General features: G+C 40.4%; 1 pseudogene; it reads right to left on the reverse strand.

Moving 5' to 3' along the window:
* Positions 1–3,440: 3,440 nt before the first annotated feature.
* Positions 3,441–6,581, reverse strand: LOC112212857 (annotated as a pseudogene).
* Positions 6,582–6,942: the final 361 nt, after the last annotated feature.

Below are 6,942 nucleotides of genomic sequence, written 5' to 3' on the forward strand. Positions count from 1 at the left end.
CCGTCCCGATGATGCCACAGAGGAAAACTATAATGGGGTGTGTCTAAGGACACGAGATCATCGGATTCGTCGAGGATAGCCTTCGTTCAGAAAGTAAGGGAAATTTACGTTGCTGCTAATTGGTCAATCTCCATATCGGTGGTTAGGAAAAGATGCTAGCCGCCCTCGAGGGAAAGTTGCTAGTGGGAGACGCCGTTCGTTGAAAAATAGGTCTCCCCTATCTTCCCGTAGTTGGGACAAAAACTGTTTGTCTGTTTGAAGGATTTTGGTTAACTAAATCTTGAGATTTATAACGGGCCCTCAGGCTAGCTGAACATGTACTGCGGAGACGCATCGACATCTGGCAATCATCTTACTCGAAGAATAGGGTCTGCGTGTGGCGAGCCACGGTAGTTGGGACAAAGACTGTATGTCTGTTTGAAGGACTTTAGTTGACTAAATCTTGAGATTTATAACGGACCCTCGAGCTAGCCGAACATGTACTGCGGAGACGCATCGACATCTGGCAATCATCTTACTCGAAGAAGAGGGTCTGCGTGTGGCGAGCCACGGGACAGAAACCGTTGGAATGTTTACTGCCGCGTGCCGCTACAAATATTTCTTTTAAGAAGAGCTATACAATTACTCCATGCCTTTGTTAGACAAAGCGTTCATCCCGTGACCGCGGCTACGTTCGGCGACCGGCTGTCGCCTCGCGCCCAAGCTCCCTATCACTATCACAGCTCTCGAACAATTACAATCGGATTGAATAACTACAATTGTTTAATTACAGCTATAGCAGATTCTAGATTACAATGTTGCGGGATGATCCAAAATTCCAAAGGCTCCAGTGTTCTTTCATCTTCGGCATACGTAACGAGAATTTACGACTCCCGTTGGCGTGCTTCCTCGCGATTGCGTCTCTCCGCGAGTGGTCGAAACAAATGGTCCTTCGAGTCGGATGCGTGTCAGTGAAAAGGTGCACTTACCAGTGACCACACAGCGCCACGTAAATAATTCATAATCAGCAGCGGAAGCGTTATAACTGTAACGAAGTCAGTGACGTCAGGTGCGCCACCTTCGAAGAGGCATAACCCGTAGGTCGAGGAACGCAACCATGCAACCTCCCGCTGCAGCTGGACAATTGTCAACATAGCAAGTTCCAATAACTTCAATCTCACTTCATGCGTGTCGCCTTCGGGAAGGATCACCTTCCTTGCGAAGTGCACGTCAACGAAACTCCGCTGCACAGTCATAAGCGACATCTTACAGCCGGAACAACTTCTGTCTCAACAATGCAAGTGTCACTTTTGGGAAGGAACACCTTCCGTGCCAAACAAATACTCAACCTCTTGCCAACAACCGATAGCCGGACCGACGTCCGCACCGCGACTGCATGATAAGCTCATTTAAATTATCAAAACCCCTCATGGCTTCCAATCCGGAAGAGCGCGCAAGACAGTTGTTATGGAAACGAGAAGGATTCAGGAAAGAATTAGAAGCTCTTCGCATATTGCTCAATAATTATGAGAAAGGGACATCCACACATGCTATCCAACGTAATTTAAGCGACGTGGAGGTAGAATTTACAGCGTTCAAAGAAAGTTGATGTGAATTAGACGATAGGGATGAAGGTCAAACACAGCAGGACTATGTTGACTTACAACAGATGTTTTATACTATTACCGGACACGCGTCTGCTATCATTAGTAATGCAAACAAGCAATCAGAGCCGATAATTCGAAGCCTTACCACGAACTTATCGAACATTTCATTGCTGGATTCCGTCGATTTACCGAGAATTCGACTACCTACCTTTTCGGGAGCCTACGAAGATTGGCCAGGTTTCGCAGATCAATTTCGCTCCACAGTTCACGATAACCTTCATATTGATGACTGCAAACGACTATTGTATCTCCGTTCTTGTTTAACGCATGGAGCGGCTCTCGCTACATCATCGCTAAGTAATGTGGCAATTAATTACTCAGCCGCGTGGGAAATACTGGAACAAAGATACAACAGACCAGCTAAAATCGTAGAGAAATACTTGCAGGAGATAATTGACACGACCTCCTTATCATGGACAGCACATCGAGATTTGCAGTCCTATACAACCAAACTAGAGTCACATTACAAGGCCTTGGAAGCTCTCGGCCAACCGACCGCCGATGACTTGTTGTTATATCTATATACCTCTAAATTAGACACGGATACCGATTTAATATGGAAGGACAAGACAAAATCCACGCCATTCCCTACGTTCAAAGACTTCCTGAAGTTTTTGAACAATCGCTGTCAGGTCATCGAACCGGCAAGTACGACACGCCAAACACGTGGGGATGCATTTGTCACGTCCCAACTGCCGTCGCTCTGTCCAATTTGCCGTGGACCACACAAAATTTGGAGCTGCAATACCTTCAAGACGAAAACCATCGAAGAAAGTGTTATAGCCGCCCAAGAAATATCAGCGTGTACTAACTTCCTGACGACAGGACACACGCTTCAACGTTGTAACGCCGGATCCTGCCGCATATGCGAGCGATGCCACCACACGCTTTTACATAGATCCGACGCTCGAATTAAGGATCGGATTATCTTTGGCAACCGAACACCCCCGACAACACCTCCAAGCACAAGGCCCCGATGTGCGCCTGCCAAAAACGCGATTCGGATGGGTCATCGGGGGGAGCCCAATTTCTCCATTAACCGCAAGGGTCTTTCATACCTCTACGACGGATCTAGAAACAGACCTCACCCGCTTTTGCGAACTCGACGAGGGGCCACGGATAAAGTACATATCAGAAGCGGATCAACGATAACAATGGCGATGAAACGACTCGCTTCTCTCCATTACCAATTCCAGTCCTTGACAAGACTATTCGACGGATACGAACAGTCCAGCAAACAAAGCAAAAATCTCCTAAGGTTATATCGAAAACAAGTCGCCGACATTCGGATACAGTTTAACCTTGTCAATAAAAGGTTACTTGAGCTCTCGTTAAACCTGGACAAACGATTGTCAACGCTCACCACAACCAAGCCTTCCTCAATGGAAGTTTCCAAGACCATGGCGAATTCATAACCACCGGAATGCAGCAGCAACACGTCTATCAGTTTCCAGGGAAGTAATAATAATTTAAATGGCAACAACGTTCATTCGTCTGATCTTTGGCGGAATGTGAACTCCTTTCTGGATATTTTCGATCCGGTGCATTCTTTACATAATATCCACACGTTTATCACTGCCAAATCTAAAATATTGAAAAAAACTTGAAGGGGCCATCGGGAACTCTCTGCTTTCCCACTATATTTGCGTGCCATCTGGTCAACGATGTCTACACCAAACTTTGTTTTATTATAAAAAGCAATGGTTTCTGGAACATGCAATTGTCTTCTATTAGTATACCTGTATGTTTGGTGCTGAGAAGGAGAACTTTTACGTTAAGTTTACTTCTATACACAGTAAGCGTGCAGTTTTCTGATTTATATAAATTTGAGGAAAACAAAGTCATCTTGTCCTTTTTTCCCTTAAGCGCCGAGTTCTATCTTTTCCCATATAAGGGAAACCATTCAAAATATATTTTGTTTGGGCGTCAAACTGTTAACCAAAACTTAATGCCAAATTTATGAGGCTTATTCGGTATAGCTGACACGAGCGAGTATGGCAACTCAGGAGCAGGCACATGGATGGCAACGGCGCATGCAGCACACAGCAGCGAGATGAACGAGATAGGTGATAACGAAATAATGTGGCTATTAGATAGCGGTTGTACCGATCACATAATTAACGATGTAAATTATTTTGATAAATTTATCGGCCTTAAAGAACCGGTAAATATATATTTGGCCGATAATAGATCGATAAAGGCAGCAGAAGTAGGAGATGTTATAAGCTATTTTGAAGCATTTGAAAAGCGAAATAAAAATAAAGTTTTTTATATGAAAGAAATGATCGCAAACTTGATTAGTTAACGGATAATAATAATATGGTTATTTCAAAAGGAAATGTTGCAAAAATAATAGATGAGAACAATAAACTTACAGCTGTAGCGATCAAAGAGAATGGAACATATAAAATGAAAAGTATATTGAAAGGGAAGGAGCACTTAGTAAACAGGCAAAAGGTTAAAAATATTGAGATGCGATAATGGAAGAGAATACTTAAACAATCGAATTTATAAATTTGCTAGGGATAAAGGTATCATAATAAATAATTGTCCAACCTACGTACATGAATTAAACGGGACGGTGGAAAGGTATAATACGACAGTAATAGACATGGCGCGTTGCTTGTTAACGGAAGCGAAAGTACATAAAAAGTACTGGCCGGAAATAGTATGTACAGCGGCATACTTGAAAAATCGAATACTACCAAACACTGTAGAGAGAAAGATACCTTTTGAAATATTCTTCGCGAGAAAACCATGCGTTAAAAATCTATGTCTATATGGAAGTAAGGTTTTTGTAAGAAGGCCAGAACAAAAAAGAGTTTCTAAATGGGATAAGAAGGCAGATATGGGAATTCTCTTAAGATATAGTGAAGTAGATTACAGAGTCCTATTAGGTGGAAAAATAACAGTAGCTAGACATGTAGAGGTCATAGAAACAGACACAAAATGTATCGGTTTTGAGGAGAATTCATTCGATGCAGATAGCGATGATAGTAAAGATAATTATTTACTGGACAGCATGAATAAGGAAGTTAGAGCAGAGAAGATGAAAATGATAGTAGATCTGAAAGCTTAAAGATCCCTAGGAGATCTATACGTAATAAGAGAACTCCAATAAGGTATCCAGAAAAGGAAAACAGTAGTGAGATTCACGCAAATTATTGTAGAGTAGATATCTCTTGTACATTTGAGGAGGCGATTTGTTGTGAAAATAGTGAAAATAGAAGATTGGAAACAGGCTATGGATAAAGAAATATAATGTTTCTATAAGAATAAAACTTGGAAATTGGTAGAAAGGGTAAAAGGCAAAGACGTATTAGATGTAAAATGGGTTCACACGAGAAAATCAGATGACAGGTATAAGGCTAGATTAGTGGCAAGAGGATTTCAACAAAGAAACGTAGTCGATGACATATATTCTCCAGTAGCGAGTAACCAGACCTTTAAGATCTTGCTATCATATTGTTGTCAAAATGGATTAATCATTGAGCAAATGGAGGTAGAAACTGCCTTTTTAAATGGTGAAGTAAGTTCGAAGGTATATGTAAATCAACCAAAGGAATATGCAGACGGAACGAATAGAGTTTATAAATTATCGGAGGCGCTTTATGGGTTAAAAGAAAGTCCGAGGAATTGGTATGAGTGTTTTGATAGGTATGTGATGAGATTAGGTTTTAAGAAGAATAACATATGATAAACCTGCATCGGGCTTTCGTAGGAAATAATTGTTCATCTATTGAGATATTTTCATATGGCTTGTAACAAGCTTGGCTATTACTTATAAATCTGTTCCATATTTCGGATATCAGCGCAAATTTATCTGTTTGTAATCTTTCGAAGACTTTCAATGATCCCGTTTCATATGCGCCGCGGGCATATAGAATTCCTGGAAAACTACGCAACTCAGCAACTGTGATTGTCCAGTCTTTTTCCAAAACTCGATGCGCCTCGGTTTCAGTGCAATCTTTTATGTGTTCCGTTATGTGTTTGTCAATTATCAATTCGAAAGCATTAATAACATAACCAGACATAATACTTCTCTTAGCACAGCCAATAGGCCCTGCGATACTCTTGAATATCATACGAACGGGCGTCCTACCCCTGGATCCGCCTGCTTTCAGTTTTTTCCACTGTGTCAATTGCAATTTCAATTTCACCTATTACATTTTGGAATGTGCTTGGAATGCTCGTCCTTTTATCCTCGGACTCAAAACTAGAAAGAATACGCATCCTTTTCTTGTTACCACACTCTTTCAAGAAGTGTTCCTCTTCACTATCCGAAGATCCTTCTATTTCTCCACTTTCAATGTATTCAGAACTTGCACTGACAGCTTCGCTTTGGCCTAATTCATACTAATGTAATATCGTAAGGTATTTCGAATTAGAAATCAATTGAAAATAGAAAAACCGTGTACGTCGTCTTTCTGTGGTTCGTTTACATTTAAGAGTGCCTACGTGACTAAAGGCACGTAGTTGGTAGTTCTTACATAGGTATGAGGGAAACAATAGACAACGTTAGAAGAAGGACGGTTTCGCTATCCAAGGCGAATCGAAGAGTAGAGTCGTGAGAATTGATAGAGTTGTTAGAGAAAGAGAGTGTGTGTGTTAGATTCGTTGTGACGAGGGTGGTCAAATAACTGTAAAGTTGTTTGATATAAATACGAGTATTGCATTTAGTTTCCGTTAAATAAATATCGTTTTCTGTCCAATTTATATTTGTATATTCAATTTAATATTAATAAATTGTAAGTAATCGGGAAAAACTTTCTATCTTTATTTTCCGATATTACACTAATCTTCTTCGGAGGTATCCTCAAAACAGTCTTCATGGATGTTGACAATTTTGTTCAATATCTTATTATAACCCTTGGATTTACTCTTGATTGCTAGAAAAGGGGGATTGGTCAAAGTAAGAAAATACTGTGCCCAAATTCAATTATCCTATTGTAAATACTTACAATAAGCGGAGACAATAATGGAAAATGTCTACAACAACTGAAACTTTTGCACACTGTCTTTGAAAAACGGATTATTTATGAAATCAGCTAGCCCGTCAATTTGACGGATTTCGTAGAGATAGATATACTACATAGATTTCAAAGATTAGAAAGCCTAGGAAAAAATAATTGTGTGTATAAATTCTTTAGATAAAATGATTAATTTACGATGCAAAATGGTTAAAATTAATGGTTTTTGGGATATGTCATTTCGAAGTTTGAAGGATTTCAAATTGGCGGGTCCCGTAAACTTAGTGTTAAATTTCACCAAAATCGGTTTATGAATAATTACAGAA

The sequence above is a fragment of the Bombus impatiens genome, unplaced genomic scaffold (assembly GCF_000188095.3).
Source record: "Bombus impatiens unplaced genomic scaffold, BIMP_2.2 scf_0335, whole genome shotgun sequence".
Classification (NCBI taxonomy): domain Eukaryota; kingdom Metazoa; phylum Arthropoda; class Insecta; order Hymenoptera; family Apidae; genus Bombus; species Bombus impatiens.